At 38.6% G+C, this 16,308-nt stretch overlaps 1 protein-coding gene across 13 annotated transcripts in view; it reads right to left on the bottom strand.

The window, feature by feature from the left end:
* Nucleotides 1-16,308, bottom strand: part of LOC100745429 (polypyrimidine tract-binding protein 2) — a 423,740-nt gene that overhangs the window by 305,434 nt on the left and 101,998 nt on the right. For 5 of the 13 annotated variants that reach the window (XM_012389114.3, XM_033322436.1, XM_012389122.3 and 2 more), the window contains exon 1: nucleotides 14,742-15,592. The exons of 7 other annotated variants lie outside the window; for them this stretch is intronic. The gene's annotated coding sequence lies outside the window, so the exon portion shown is untranslated. Of the gene's footprint in view, nucleotides 1-14,741; nucleotides 15,594-16,308 lie in introns of those variants that run through there. One more of the 13 variants, XM_033322437.1, reaches the window with a different exon arrangement.

Here is a 16,308-nt window from a genome sequence, read left to right as displayed (position 1 = left end):
AAAATTGCGGATTTCGTAATCGTTAATTCGGTTGAGAATCAATTAAACCGATTAGTTTTGTGCGTTCGCGAAGTGAATCGAATAAGTGAAATAAATTTTGATGGAATAGAGAGAACATTAAATGCTTTAGCGAAATCACAACCTCACAATTAAGAGAAGAATATCGTAATTCTTTGTACTGTAACGAGGAATATCTCCTTGTAAAGACATATAAACTGGCCAAATAAAAGTAGAAATATCTTCAAAATCTTGATTAACGATTAACGATTCAGCGATACTGACGCACACGTTGCGTCAATGTAAGTATCCAACTGTAAATATACCTGTTGACGCAATTGTTGCCTTTTCATCATACGTTCCGGTAAAAAATCTTGGAAAAATAATCGAAATACCGAGCGATGTGTTAAAACGTGGTTATTTAAGATAAAAAAATACCAAACTTGCAAACACGATCGGTTTCACGATTCGGTTTAGTTTAAATCGCGTTCTCATACGATTTAAGATATCTATTCGCACTATTATACTGCACATAAATAAACAAACAACGAATAAGTAATTCTATATTTTTTGAATTCACTTTGACTTCCGTGACTCCTGCTTTTCTTCTCGGTTTATCCGTTCTTCCTTTCGATTCTTTCTCCTCCCGATCTCAAGCATCTATTTTATTCGCTCGCCTTCTTCCGTTCATATTTATCTCTTTAGACTACATCCCTACCATGTATACTGGCACGACTCTTCTTTTTCTTCTTCGCATAATCTGCATACTTTCTGACTCTCTTTCATCCAGCATCTACTTTCTTCCTCTTCGTCTCAACGTCTGAACCTCGCTATTGTTTTTAACTCTGTTCCTTTTCCTTTCTGTTTTACATATTTTGCTTTGCCTTGTGTTAATGAATAACAATAATAAAAATAATAGCATTAACAGTAATATTTCTGTCAATTGTTCATACACACTACGGCCAACAGAGCAGTAAGAAAATTAGAAAGGTTTGAAATTAAGAAGGATAATACACGAAACACTTAGTTTCAGAGCTGTTATTGCGACATAGTTCCGTCAGTTAAGTAGAAAATTACCAACTCTCGTAAGTGAAATGGTATGTGAACGAGTGAGTGAGTGAGCGAGTGAGTGGGAAAGAGAGAAAGAGAGAGAGGCGAATTAAACGATGACTAAGGCAGGAAAGTCTTCTTGCCTGGCACAAAGGAACTAACGGCAGGACTTATTTAAATTTTATACTACTCTCCGAGGCGTATCATCGCCGGTAGTCTTGCAATCGCATATCTAATTCTCGCGTTTCGTTACGGGCGACGTAGCCTTTGTTTGCATAGATAATCAGCGGCTCGAGCTCTTTTTACCTTGCTAACGATCCGCAAGTTTTAACGTCGAGCGTCCTATCATTACCACTAGTATTTTACTAGTTTTTGTTTGGAAAGTTATGTCGATAGATTATGCCAGAAATATTTAAAATAGCAGAATTTATTGTATCAATGTATTCATAAAGTTAACTGTATTTGTAATATTGCGTTGATACGTTCACAAAATAAAATGTACTTATTTATCTCGTTATACGTAACAAACGTAATGCATTTATCGTGGAGAAATTATCCAATTTACGATAGTGGACTCTATTATCTTTGTATAACGCGGTTCGGACACCGGCAACGAAAGTTTTTCTTAAGAAAACAACGTCCAAAGGACAATCGTCGAATAAAGAGCACGCAAGTTTCCGGACGCTGAAGAAAATTCGCATCTCCCGCGTTTTACGCGATCTTGTATATTAGATTAATTCGGACTTACTTATTTAGGACGCGGCAATAATCGTTTCGAACGAAGAGAAGGACAATGGAACGAGCAATGTCCCCAGAGAAAGTGGAGAGTGGAGGAACCCGGTCATATCGAGTCGTATAATTTTCAGTATCGATCAGAGCCGGCACAAGCAGGCCGATTTAATTAATTAATTCACCGTGACGTGAATTACGAGCACTCTATCGGACGTTCGATCGGCGAGAAAATAGAGCTTGAACGCCTCGTGAACGTTGACTGGCCTCTAAGCCTCCAATTTTAAGGGAGAGCGACGGTGCGATTTTAAGGTGCTGCTCCCTATCTAGCGATGCCTCGCGACACACCGACAGCCATTTCCTTACAACCGATTAATTCGGACCTATTACGCGCGCCTTCCGTCCTCAAATCTACGTTCAATTTTTTCAGAAGCTGATTTTATCGCTTCGTATCGTTTCTGAGAAATTTCTTCGTCTCCTCTAACCGTTTTCCTCGTCCGAATCTCGCTCCTCGCTTATTCTTACGTTATCCTTAACCTAGATAATACACGCTAAGAGTCTACGCTGCAACTTCTTTCTACTATTAATTCCGTCAGCCACTCCTACTTTTAACCGTCTGCCTATTGCGCCTCTTAATCTTTCATATATCTTCCAGTATTTCTTTCCTCGCCTTTTTCTTTCTTTTTATCTTTCTTAGCCATCCCTCCCCGCCAAATATCTTCCACACTCGCGTTTATTCTTTCTACTTCTCTAGAGTCTTCCACCAAAATATTTTGCTGTTCCAATATTCCTTTTACGGATGGTTACACGTTTCTTCCTATTCCGCCCTCCGATACCTCTTCCCATCTTTCACGTTTTCACATCTCTCGTTAACTATAGCGCTTTGGCTGGCCGAATTGTATTTTGGCAACTGTATCGTGCGCAATTTTTAACATCTCCATCTCTTCTTTCCATTCCTAGTTGACCCTATCCGTTTCCGTTTAAATAACCCGCCCTCTCTCGACCGTTATTAATTTACCGTTATTAATAAATTACTTGTTAGTAAATTATCAATAAACTAGAAAATCGGCACAGATATATTCGTTTCATAAAATTTCAATTTCGTCGATTGCGCACAAAGAAATTATATTCTTAACTGGTTTTCAGAGTCACCTGGTATACAGCTGCGTTTCCAAGGAGTGACAGCGCTGGAATGTTTAGATAGGGCAATTGCTCCCTGTCTAGCTCGTTACAACAGCTGTCTTACGAGACCTGACTCGAATTTTACATACAGCTAATGGATATCATGCACGACGATATGTACGTGAAAGACACGGAACAGAAATTGACGAAACGATTTTAAAAGACTCGAAACTCGAGCCAATAGAAAACGAAAGTCGAGCTACTCTGGTTGCTTATTTACGATTTCACCGAAAAATTTGTTTTTTAAATGTAATAGCTAAATCAAGAGTTAAATAAGCATAGTCGGATAAATAAACAATAGGTTAGTAGTTAAATAGCCCGATAAGAGGAGTGTATACGTATGAAAGGATAAATGGCTGAGAGTACAAGACAAATAACAATAACGATCGTAAAACAATACGTTTTTATGATCGTCAGGGTGAGAAATAAAGTGTTACTATTATCGAACATAATTGCAAAATCGTAATGGAAGAAAATTTGATTCGTTCGTTTCATTCCATTTCGCATATTAAAAAATGTTACTCCAAAATCCTTAGGAAAAATTCCTATAAAAGCAGGCATGGAAAAAATGTACGATCACACTGATTCATAAATATTCACATTTCGCATCAGGACTCATGATTGATTATTCGATCGTTACATCAAAAATGTTATAAGAAAATTGTTACAAACAAAATTGCTCGTCCATCGAAGTATCGAAAAATGTTATTAATAATATAAAATCGTTATTGTCTATAATAAAAAATTATCGTACACGTACGAGAACTTATACATACTACGAAGATGCACGCGTTCTTTAACGTCGAATAAAAAGATGAACAACATCGTAATCGACACTCGTGTTTGTACATTCTCGGTCTCTTATCGATAGAGGAGCAACACACCTAGAAAGTTAAGTATCAGCAAAAATCTACGTCGAAGTTAAAAGAAAGGTACAAAAGTCGAGATCTCGTAAAACCATTCAGCTCGAACTACGACACTTCTGACTTATGCAATCGGCCATGCACGAAAATAATCAACGATAAACACCAATAAAAATCTGCCCGATTTTTTGAACCGCGTGTCCCCACACCCTCTACATATTTTTAGCCACAGCAACCACTATAACTCACCACCCACGTGAAAAAAATTCGCTCTACGAAATCCACGATCTGGATTTCATCCAGCTAACGGTTCCACCCATATCGCATCAATTATCCCGTAAAAAAACATAATACAGAAGGGGAATCGAGAATACAACATGGTTTTTTTCTCGTGTAAATCGACCCGAAATCGGTTATTTTTACTCCCATTAATTCCATCGGATCTCGTTCTGTGAACGTGATGACTTTAATGGTGGCTTCGTGATATATTCCCGCATTCTGCGCTCTAAACGAGGGAAAACGGAATTTTTTGCGGCTTTTAAATCAAAATTTTTCTACAAAACGAAGAACAAGGTTGCTTCAAAGGCAACGTATATTTTCTGTATTTTTCAATCGTCATTTTTATGCACGACGAAAAATCTTAATTGGAAGAGAGGATATATTAGGGTATAAGGTTGTGTATATAGAACATGGGAAAAAATTTCTCGAGTAAAATAGAAGAACGTAAGATGAAGTAAGAAAACGTTTAGCGGGACAGAAAAATCTTTGCAGATAAGAGAAATGATAAGACGTTTTTATCCGGGAATTTCGTCTAAGATTACGGCATTTGCAATACTCGCGCTGTATACGGACGTTATGTGTATCGTAGGCAAGACTTGATTGAAATTGCGTAAATACGATCATCGCACATATAACGAGGAAAAGAAATATTTTCACAAAGAAGACGGAGAACGAAATCGAGTGAAAAATCCAGTGAAACTCGTCGTGTGGGAAGAGAGAAAGGAACTTGATGGATTACATCGTGGAAGTTACGCGACCTTGACTGAGAGAAGAAGCAACTAGTGTCGCACGTGCTTCCTCAGCCATGCCGAAGACGTACAACGTTCGCTAGCGGAAAGTTTTTTTTTTTCTTCTCCGCCGATACGAAATTTGCATGACGATAAGCGTCTCCGTCGCGACGACAATGGCCAACAATAATAGCGACAGAAATCGATTTCATGAATTTTCGGTTCAACTGCGAATTTACATATGTATGAGAAATAGTCTCGTATCAGTTTTTTCCTCTTTTTTTCTTTTTTTTTTTTTTGTTCGTGAGTTATTCTTCCATTGAATTGAAAAAAGGTGTAGACTCGATTGAAAACATTCCATCGATATCGTGTTGCTAAATTCAGATTTTCTTCGAGAGAGAAACAAGTTTATAATATAACTTGTAATATAGTATAGTATACGAAAAATAAAATTATAATATTAATAAACTTGTCCAACTCCTATGTGTCTTCGTTTATCCAAAATAACGAACTATCTTTTTCGTTAAAATGAAATTATATTATATTTACAGCTGCAAGGATCAAAACTGAGCGAAATTGAAATTCATCTATATTATCGTTTCATTTTGCGATTATCCCAATTCTATAATTCCATAATTGGAGAAGATAATTCCTGGTCGCAAAATGAGCCAATTAATAGATTAAAAACCGAATTACAGAAACGAAATTAAAAAGGTAGGAGAAACGTAACGTCAATCGAGTAACAAAACAAACCTAATCGATTCGAATTTTGCAAAGTCCACTCACAGAGCATCTGGTCGCTAATGAATCTGGTTGTCGATACGACGTTAAACCTTTCTACGCAAAAACAACAAGAATAAACAAGTAAAAGAATAGAAAAATAAAAAATAAAAAAACTGCAGCCTACTTCCTTTAGTTTGTCCTTTTGTCGAGTCGAAACTAAAACTGATCGTTCGAACGACGACGATACGGCAAATTTCAGGTCGCCGATTCGATAAAATGCAATCGATAAAACGCGGAACACGAGAGCAACCTAAATAACGCGACCGAGGGTAGACACGACAGGCAAAATAGTAAACGCGTACGAGTAATAAATATTTGAACCACGGCGTTCACGATCATCGACCAGATCCAATTTATCGGGTGTGCCCGCTCGAAAATGCTGTTTTTCCTACGCTCGTTTCGAGACCAGCGAAAATGTGATTAAATCGAACAAAGGAGAACGGGGAAATAAATTAATCCGAAGGGTTTGACGTGGTTTCGAGTGGCGGCTGTGTGTGTGTTATCGCAAAACCGCAACCAATGAATAAAACCGATGGTTTATTTAATTAATTATCGCTCTCTGTCGGAGCTCCTTCTCCCTACTCTTTGTCTCGGACCTTTTATTTTAGCGGTCAAGCGGTCACCTTTCTTACTTTCTTATGTTTTATGGCGAGTTATTTCCCCGTTGAGTTAAAAAAAAAATACTTCTGATTTCCGCGGTCTTTGCAATTTCTCTAGAGTTTACACGCTGTTTAGACGTTTTCTACACTTTCTACGTATCTTGTAAGTATTCTATACGTCTTGCAGATTTTAGACATGTTTCCTAGATTTTAGGCTACAGGCTTTTTTTTACGTTTCACGTAATTTTCGTGAGCCCTCTCAATTTTTTATAGATCTTCTCTTATCATTTGATGGAAGAAAGTCGCGATTCGTATAATACGCGTGATGTGTTCGTACCTAAAGAATTCCGTGTTAAGTGTTGGTATGCTTTCATGAGCTACTATATGCATCTGTGCAGTCCGACTGACGATACGAATAACTATGACGCCGGATCTCGAGTACGCCAATTCCCGTGGCTCGTACTCTGGTGAAATGGAAAGTTATTTTCACGGATGACGCAAGGGCCACCTGTTTCGATGCCGCCCGACGGTTTTTAGCCGCTAGAAGGATCCCTTTTTGCCACTGGCTGGCCCCGTGGTACCACGCATCTGGAACCGGTTTTTAACTCGAGAATTCGTCTTTTTTCTTCTGTAATTCAGGAACGCAGACAAGCCTCGAAGCTCCTCGAACGTTCTCGTTCCGACGATAGAACCCGACTTTCTGGACGCATTTTTATCAAGCTTCCTTTCATTTCTTTTTATACGTGGAACTTTGTGGAAGAACGACGAGGGTGAAATATTCCTTGCTAGGAGAATCGTTTAACCTTCCCCGGATAGACTTTTTCTCCGACGATATTATACGATAATATAATAATAGATATGGACTCTAGTAGATTCGATCTAGTAGATCAATACGATATTAATACGATAATAGATTGAACTTGTAATTTGAAAAACTCAAGTGCATAGTTTACTCGCTTGTATAAGACAGATTTACGTTGGAATGTTGGAACATTAAAGCGGAACGAATAAATAGGCAAAGTTATTAGATAATTATTGAAATCTTCCGATGTAATCTAACCATCGAGGAATGTTTTAAACGTGAAAAAGAAGCATCGTCTAATAAAAGAATCAACATGTACATAAATAACTCTAGAATGATAATTCTTGATCCATTCGAACACCATTTTACTTGTTAATATTTCATTCATCCGTTCGTTTATTCTCAAACCTGATTATTATTTCTTGAAAATTATCGTTATTATTACGAGTAAAAAATTTCGAAGGCGACTTTAATCCATCAAATCATCGACGTCGTACTTAAAAGGCTGACGGTATGCTAATTACTCTCAATTACGCAAGCAACACGCTGTTTATTTCATTTTTTTCTAGCAGCACGAACTGCGTTGCATGTATTTACCGCAAGACTCGTAGTCGATGCTTAATTTCCTCGTTTAATCAACTATAAAAAGTATCGGTAGCGAAATTTCGCTTTCTCTCTCTTTCTCGCAAAAAACATGGCAAAGGGAAACGCGATGACTTCGCGACTAATTACAGACAGAATTTAAAGAAAAGTTTGTCTTCCACCCAGAGGAATTTAAATCAACTCTTCTCGTGTTGCATCGCGGAGACTTTCGTTTCGTTAGGAAAATCACTACCTTTGGGCTACTGAGTCGTTTTTACAGATTTCAGTGTGTTTGACAAAGCTGTTTTTCAGAAGGATTTATTTTTTGCGAAAATAATTAAAGACATGGAATCTAAACAGAAATTTGTTTCATCTACTAAATGTCACAAGTGCTGGATTTTTAATATCTTATACATTTTCGCATATACGTATTTAAATTTGCGAAACCTGAGATTTCCCAGAAATGTATAAACATGTATAAACTATTAATTAATGTATAAATGCAATAATAAACACAGTGGTGTACAAATAGCTTTTATAACCACTGTATACGTAGATATAATAATATCAACCGAGGATCATTGTTCAAATTATAAACAATTTATAATTCTTCTTCGAAAAATTTTAATTCCTATCGAAGCCAAACAGAGATCTTCGCCATGTTCGATTCCCAAAACACGCTAAAAATAAACCGAACTTCAAACTCTAATCATTCTTCCACCATTGTACCGAACGAATCCTCTATTTGTCTAATGTAGAGCCAGCATAATACACAGCAGACTGTTTATACAAGCGTGCGAAACACAACTATATCTATAGAAGACGACGTTTCTAACGCTCGAAGAGGCCTGTTACGTACAAAGAGTTTCTTTAGGCGGTGACTGTAACGCAACAACGCGACGAGCATGTTTAGCTCGCAGGAAGGTACGCTCTGATTGCCGGTTTAAAGCCAGTTTCTATTGACAATGGCATCGTTCTTTGGGGACGGCACCCGTCTTCTCGCGGGAGGGAAATTGCAACTGTAACAGACGTCGCTTTAATTTTCAATGAAAACAGACCCGGCAAAGGCGAGCCTTAACTACCGTGAAATTGCCAACGAGGGAATATTTATCGGCTCGATCGAGTCTTGATCGTTTCGAGATGTAGTTTTGAGAATTGCAAAGGGCGAAGGAAGCGATGGATCTCGGGAGTTCGTGCTACTCGAACGCGTGAGATTGAAAAACAGTTGTTGATTATTGGGAAAATTTGATTTCGCTGGTGAAAAAGTGAACAGATTAGCAAGAACAAAATCGGATCAGCGAGCAAGCGAAAATCATCTACCTTTAGAATCGAATGAAACCGAATCGATTCGTTCATATTTAAATTGAAAATCTCCCGAAGCCATGCCCTCCCTTCTAATCTAAATTTAAATACACTGAAAATACTCCAATATACTTCGACTAGAATACTTACGTGCCGCATCTGAGCAATACGTTTCGTATAACTAATGCTTCACGGATTAAACAACACTCTCATAAACAACTTTCCACGATTTTAAATTCCAATTGCGTAGAAAGAAATAAAACATAGCTGAGCTATTCTCTGGCTCGTCTCCTATTCAAACCTCTCTCTCTCTCTCCCTCTCTCACTCTCTCTCCAAACGCGTAAGATTCAAGGAACAGAACTTCCGACTGGAAAAATCCATAAAGAAAACCGATGTCGTTGAAAAAGTCGGGTTCCATGAAAGCCAAGCTGCTGTTCTAAATATAAATGAGCCACGGTATGCGCCAGCTAGAGTTAACAAAATAAAGAACGGTGTACGTGCTGATCCCGTGATCGTGCATTCCCTGTTTTGCTACGGCCGCGTGATTCATAGGGGAGGCTCGGTCAATTCTCACGATTCAGAGAAAGCTTAATGAGCGTGCACGGTCGGGCAGGTGTTGTAGATACGCCGATGCAAACGATCCGGTGTTTGTTATTTTCAAACAACGCACAGGATGCACGGAAACTACGAAATAATCGAGCGGTGAAAGGTTTGATCACGTTTGCTTGGGAAATTTTGGCAACCGGTTCGGAACCAGGCAGTTCGCAATGTTTAACAGTTGGGAAAATTGATTCAGAGAATGATTAGTTGAGAAATTTCAATTTAGATGAGAAAAATTGTGAAAATTTCCATGGGATTGCAAAAAATGTTTCGGAAGTTTCGAAAATTGATTTGATCCAGCGTTTCGAAGCTTCGGAAATTGATTTGCAACGAATTGCAAACTTTAGCAATCGCAGAAACTATTCTGCATGAAAAATTTTCTGCAAATCGGTATAGAAATTTCAACGATTATTTTGAAGACCGAGATTTAGAAATTCCTGATCACTGCTTGCAAAAGCAATATGAATTGTCCACGCCAACTTTTCGCTAGAAATTCGATTTTTTCTCTTTATAAAGAGAAAGAGAAATTAAAGAGGCCGTCAACAAAAAATAATGAAATTGCTCTATTTCGTTATTTAAGTATAAATACATTTGTGAAATGTCAGAACGTTTTAAACAACTTTCACGCTCAACACTATGCAATTAACACGACAAATTTTGTCAAGCTTGTACATATTTTAAGTCCAATTTCGTGCAATTCCAAAACTGTATCAAAATTAGAAATTCATTTCAAACGCCTCTGGAATAACTGAAATATCCAACGCGTTACACGTGCGAACGGAATGGTCGCAACCGCAACTGTTAAATTCAGTTAAATTGCGTTTTTAACCAAATTATTATATGCGTAGAAAATTCCAAATTAACACCTAAATTACCAATTCTTCCGAATAAAGTTTCAATAACAATGATGTTTCTAATAATGTTAAACGATATTTGCAGCGTGTACGTTTACTTGATATTAGAAAGATAACGCTGTATGATGATCGAACGATATAATGAAAATATCAATCGGTAAGAGTTGAAAATTACAAATAGAAGAGTATCTAAGTAACAAGAATATCGATTTTCCTCGAGTCAAATTTAAGTTTCACCGAAACGCAAAACTTGCCAAGTTTCGACACACATTAGTGCGATTTATATAGAAGTTTGCTTTGACTTGCGCCGGAATAATTTCAATTATTCGGAACATCACGAGGCTGATTTTAATCCTTGGTCTTTATTTCCTTTCGAAGCACTCGAAAAGTAACTTTCATTTGATTTTTCTTTTTTCTTATTCGACTAGCGAACTACGCGATAAAATTGACAAAAGTGATAGAGATTACTAATATACGTACGAGTCTCGATAATTCCTATTATCTCTATATTTGAAAAGTATACCTTTTAAAAAGTTTCACATTTTTTATTCATCGATGTAAAAAGAATACGTATATTAATAAATGTCAAATGTAAAATGTTAAATCTCGTTACCTTTTCACCTGCAAGCCGAGCAACCTATCATTTTCGTGAAATAAATACACATATTCGGTGTACATACATACATATGTAATCGGTAGAAATTGGAAATTTCAATTGTTGGAAGTGCTAGTCACGCTTTCGTACAATTTTAAACGTTATTAAGCAAGACTTTCAACGTGAGGTGAGTGCCTGTGGAAACTCAGGCGAATGATCATTAAAATTTAATTTATATAAATTGACATCAATTTTTAGAAATATTTCTAATCTTACTACATTATCGTGCGATTTAACCATCAAACACATATCAAATGGAATAATTCGAATTTGTTGAGAAAACTCAAATAATTGATTTTAATGGAAGAACAAAATTTCTTTTGGTATTATTAGAAACCAAAATCATGAAACAAACCGCCCTTAGAAACGAAAAATCGTAAAAAGGAAACACGTCCTACATCCCATACACCGTATACAAAAGAAATACCACGTCAAACATGATCCCGTAAAAGTCCCACGTAGGAACGCTCTCCTACCCCAGAAAGTAACTTCCAGTTCCCCAGTTCCTAACAACCCTAACTCTTCGAATCTTTCCGTCAGATCAGCATCTGCCTTGAAAATATCTCGGTCGAGTCGGACAGATCGATACTTTTTCAACGAGCGAGCATATTGGCGTGGAGGCACCACGTGCGAGGCTATTGGACCCACAGACTCCACACGCGCAGCTTAAGCTACGTCCTCGCTGGAGCGACAACGAGACATTTTTTCGCGGCCTGTCGTTGTTGCACGTTTCAGTAGCCGATAAATATCAACTCGCAGAAACATTTTGTCCACGTTGAAGCAACGTGATCGGAGTAACGTTTCCGTTTCGTTCGGATCTCAAAACCACGTTTGCTCTAGCAACAAGTAATCCAAATGCATCGTGGAGGAGTCGACGAACTGTGCACACCGAAGCAACGTCTGTTTCCGTCGTTGCGTCTCTGTTACTTTTCTCTGATCTTTACCATCCGAAATGGAAACAAGCAAGAAGCAGCAACTCGTGCCACTGACAATAGAAACGCGAAAGAGCACGAAGAAATATCGGGCAACGACCAGTAATTTTTTCAAGAAGCATGCAACATCCGCAGGAAGCAGTTCGCAGTTGCTTCGATTAGAACGCTATTTTACTTAAAAAATACGATATATCAAGGAAAAGCTGCTTGTTGTTTGTTCGGTGAGGATGAAGCTTTTGGGGTTGTCGTAACGCTAATACGGTGGTGGCATGTGCCACAGCCAGGAACTATACGGTCCTTTATAGCCGCGCACGCCTGCCATCGTTCCGCCCACCGCGAGATATCGCGGATATCGCGACCCGCTAACAACCATTTAATGGATCAAAACAGAGACAAGCGTTCCGGCAATTCCCGAGATAATTCGCTCTAATTAACGTCGATATCGCGGCCGATCCAATGGCTAATGAACCAGTGAAATTTCTCAATGAACGATGGGAGAAAGGAAATTGTGAGAAAGTATGCTCCAGTCCGTATGAAAAATTTAATATGTACATGTGATCCTATTATCAATAGAATAGAGTTTACTGTGAATAGTGCCGCATATTTGGAGTATAAATTTGCTTATCTCGCTTCAGTTCTCGGGATTGTTAACGTCAATGGAATTTGATACCGGTGCCGGACTGTGGAAATGATATATGAGTGAGATTTGTTAATTGGCCGACTAAATAAGAAATTGGATATTTACCACAACTGTCAGCAGAATGGCATAACGGTTCTGACGTGATTTAAAGGAATCAAAAGAAATATAATAAACAGCTAAAATTGTCCTATTACGTTGTATCGTACGTATGTATCGTTTCTTTTCGATAATAAATGATTATAAAATATCAACAAACTAAATGACTCGACTATCTAGTAATATTATTACAAATACCTCATACCTAACAATTATCAAAAAATAGAACTGATTTGTGTAAGCATAATGACGTCAAACATTTCTGAATATTTAGCATGTTAATGACATTAACAAGAATTCATTCGTAATTTTCATTTCATCCATATAATTTCGGATTAAAATGGAATCCATTTTTATCTTAATTGAAAATTAAAAGTCAAATTGTGTAAATAACGATAGTCATATATTCATATTCCTGAATATAAAAGTAATAAGTATTATATAATCTTCAGCTTTCATTTGACAAATTATAAATCGCCAACATGTAACCTGAAATAATTAATTCCTCGTAAGCAACTTCACGCCAAACTCAAAATTACGTCAGAAGTTACATTTACACAAAATAACCGCTTTCTAAGCGTCATTCTTGCGCAAACAAACGCAACAGTTGAAATCCGCTATGAAACGACAACACTGGCATGGCGGTAAAATTCAAATTCTCCAACTCCGTCATCCAACTCCAACGCATATACATATAACCATTATCTATCTCACGCACTAGCTCACAAAACTATTTGTACACAGAAAATTTTTATTTCTATATTGTATGTATGACATGTATAACTATTATCATGATTATATTGATCTTTAAAGTCAATCTGAAATTGTATATAAACACATATTACTGTATACATGTATTTAGTAAAAAATCAGTACACTATATTAACACATAAATATTAAATATATCCCCATTGAATATTGAGGTTTGTTAATATAAAGCATAATTCACTGTTTAAATACTTTTGTGATCGCTGGAAAGTACATACTTGTGTCAAATGTCTTGTAATTTCTATATATATTCTCAGATGTGCTTCAAACTTTACAATACAATTATGGTAGCCGAATCCCGTAACAAAACTAATAAAATTCCAAAATATTTCATTACGTACAAGACATATTCATAAAAGGTGTCCACAACTTTTTCAATACCTTCGTAAACCTTTGTATTTGTATAGAATATACATATACGTATAAAAATCTAACGTTAATTCGTTCATATTATATGAATACATATTGAGAGAGCATAGAGTAAAACGTACGAATAAACATTACATACATGCACATATTTTAGATATTATAGGAGAAATATGTATAAAATCATATAGTTGTTATGTATACACTGCCTATCATAGAGATTAGAGCATGTATACTTGGCAATTTTGTAGACTATTACGTGTTGGAGCAAAATATAACCAACAAAACACGTACGATTACAGACAGTAAAGTCTAAGGATATATTAAATTTAATTTTCAAATACCTTCGTCACTCTGTGTACGTCATGCTTCTAAGATCTCTAAACTCGACGAAAACTCGTGGAAAAGCACAAACACACGGAACAAACGGATCCATAAAACGTGTTTCCGGCATGGTCGCAGCCATGAAACGTCGAAGAGATTTTGGCGCGTAACGGAACGCGCGTGTCTACCGTGAATCTCGCCGCGCAAACGTAAACAGAGAATAGCGCAAATATTATGATTTCGCGGTTCGACGCCGATAATCGTGACCTAGACACGTACGACTTCTATACGTGCTAACTACATACGCTTAGAAAAATTCCAATACGCAAAACAAACGATGGGTCGTGAAATACTACATAATAACGAAGTAAATTTGAACGGAGCATCGAGTGAACGTTCATTGGACATGCGCCCTTGAATCACACGACTAACCGGTGAGGTACGTACACACTGATTTTGGAGCACGCGCGAACGCCGAGTGAATGCCGCAACGAGATTTCGCCGGGCGATCGCACCTTTACTCGTCGCTTAGTGACGCAGCACGCGGACACGACGACCGGCTTCAATGACAAACACATTGTATATATATATATATATATATGTACTCACCGTGCAAACGGTAGGACGTGGCCCACAGGCGAGAAGATCGTATCCAAAAAAAAAAAGTGTTCCCTGAGAGAGATCGGCGACGCAGTAAAATAATTGTACACACACCGTGAATATCCTTGGCACAAAGCACACAAACGACAAAGAAGCACAGGTTAGATATATACAATATTTTCTTATTTTTTTATTTTCACGAGATGTCGCGGTGATTATAACGACTCGATCGGGCGAAGATGGTCTCACTTTCGAAAACCGGAGATCGATGATTTCCGCGCACGCACTACACGATCAGTGAAGTGAACGAACGCGCGAACGCCGCGTGAATATCGAATCGAAGACAACGTCACGGAGACAAGGGAGCCAGCAGGAGGACGCAGCCGCCGATTGTCACGGTTCGCGAAAACGAGAGACAGGCGTTTGGAGGTTAGGTGATGGCGCGTCGCGAATCACGGTAGCCGAGCCGGTAAGCTTCGTTGGCTTCCGGCGAGATCGGGCGATTCTCTTTCTTCCGGTGCACCCGCGTGACGAGAGAGAAAAAACGTATTCAACCGACGTCGTTTCACACTGAGCTCGTGTTACACACTGGAAAACTAGCGGCCGGGCACGAGCGCACACGCCGCGCGAACCCGCGTACAACACGAACGAGGAAACAGATGACGGACGAGGGAAGAGGCGAATCGTGAGAATAGAGTTAGTATAGAAAGGAAAAAAAAGAAGGAAACGCTGCGACGAACGAAGTTGCGAGGACGAAACGTCGCGCGAACACGAAAACTGCGCGTAATAGATCCGGCTAAGAGTTGTAGGCACGCCACGAGTAGAGGTAGGCGACGCTAAAACTTCGCCACGAGTCGTGGCACGCCACGAGAGGAGCCGAGGGGACAGAGGAGTAGAGCGAGACGACGAATCTAGAGGGGGAAGAAGAAGATGGACGAGGGGATCGAAGGGAGGACGATGGCGACCACTCGACTCTGGGCTGTTGAAGGGTACGGAGAGGTCAGAGGGGGGAATATGTCGACTCGCCGGAGGGACGTGGGGTGATTGAAGCGACTAGGCTGGAGGGGTGCAGCCGGAGAGGGGCGGCAAAGGATCGAGGGAGGGGAAAACTCGCAGCCGGCAACAGCCGACTCGACTCGACTCAACTCCGTTCTTCTTCTTCTCGTTCTTTCTCTGTCTGCTTTTCGCTGGCACCCTTTCTCCGTCTCTCGCAAACATACGATGTGTATTGGTGTATCGGCACACGATTCAAGCCCCTCTGTGCCGCTCCTCGTGTAGACACCGACGCGTGTATACGGGGTGGTGTCTTTTAACGCGGCGCAGCGTGTGACATTTCAGCGATCTAGCGGGATAAAATTGTTGAAACAAGGAAATCGTGGGATCTTTTACTAGCATGAAACGTAATATTCAAGTAAAAATTGATACGTATAATGGTGAAATGTATTGGCAGATTATGTACTTTGTTTTGTAAAATTATGGATTTGAAAGCAATACGAGTTTTTAAAATATAAGAAATAAGAGTTGGAGTGAAGAGTTAAAATAGAAAATAGGGGTTATGAGATCGGTCTTTTTTTCA

Source organism: Bombus impatiens, unplaced genomic scaffold (genome assembly GCF_000188095.3).
Source record: "Bombus impatiens unplaced genomic scaffold, BIMP_2.2 scf_0637, whole genome shotgun sequence".
In the NCBI taxonomy this organism is placed as follows: Eukaryota; Metazoa; Arthropoda; class Insecta; order Hymenoptera; family Apidae; genus Bombus; species Bombus impatiens.
Note: the sequence above shows the minus strand (reverse complement) of the source record. Positions and strands in the feature narration are given on the sequence as shown.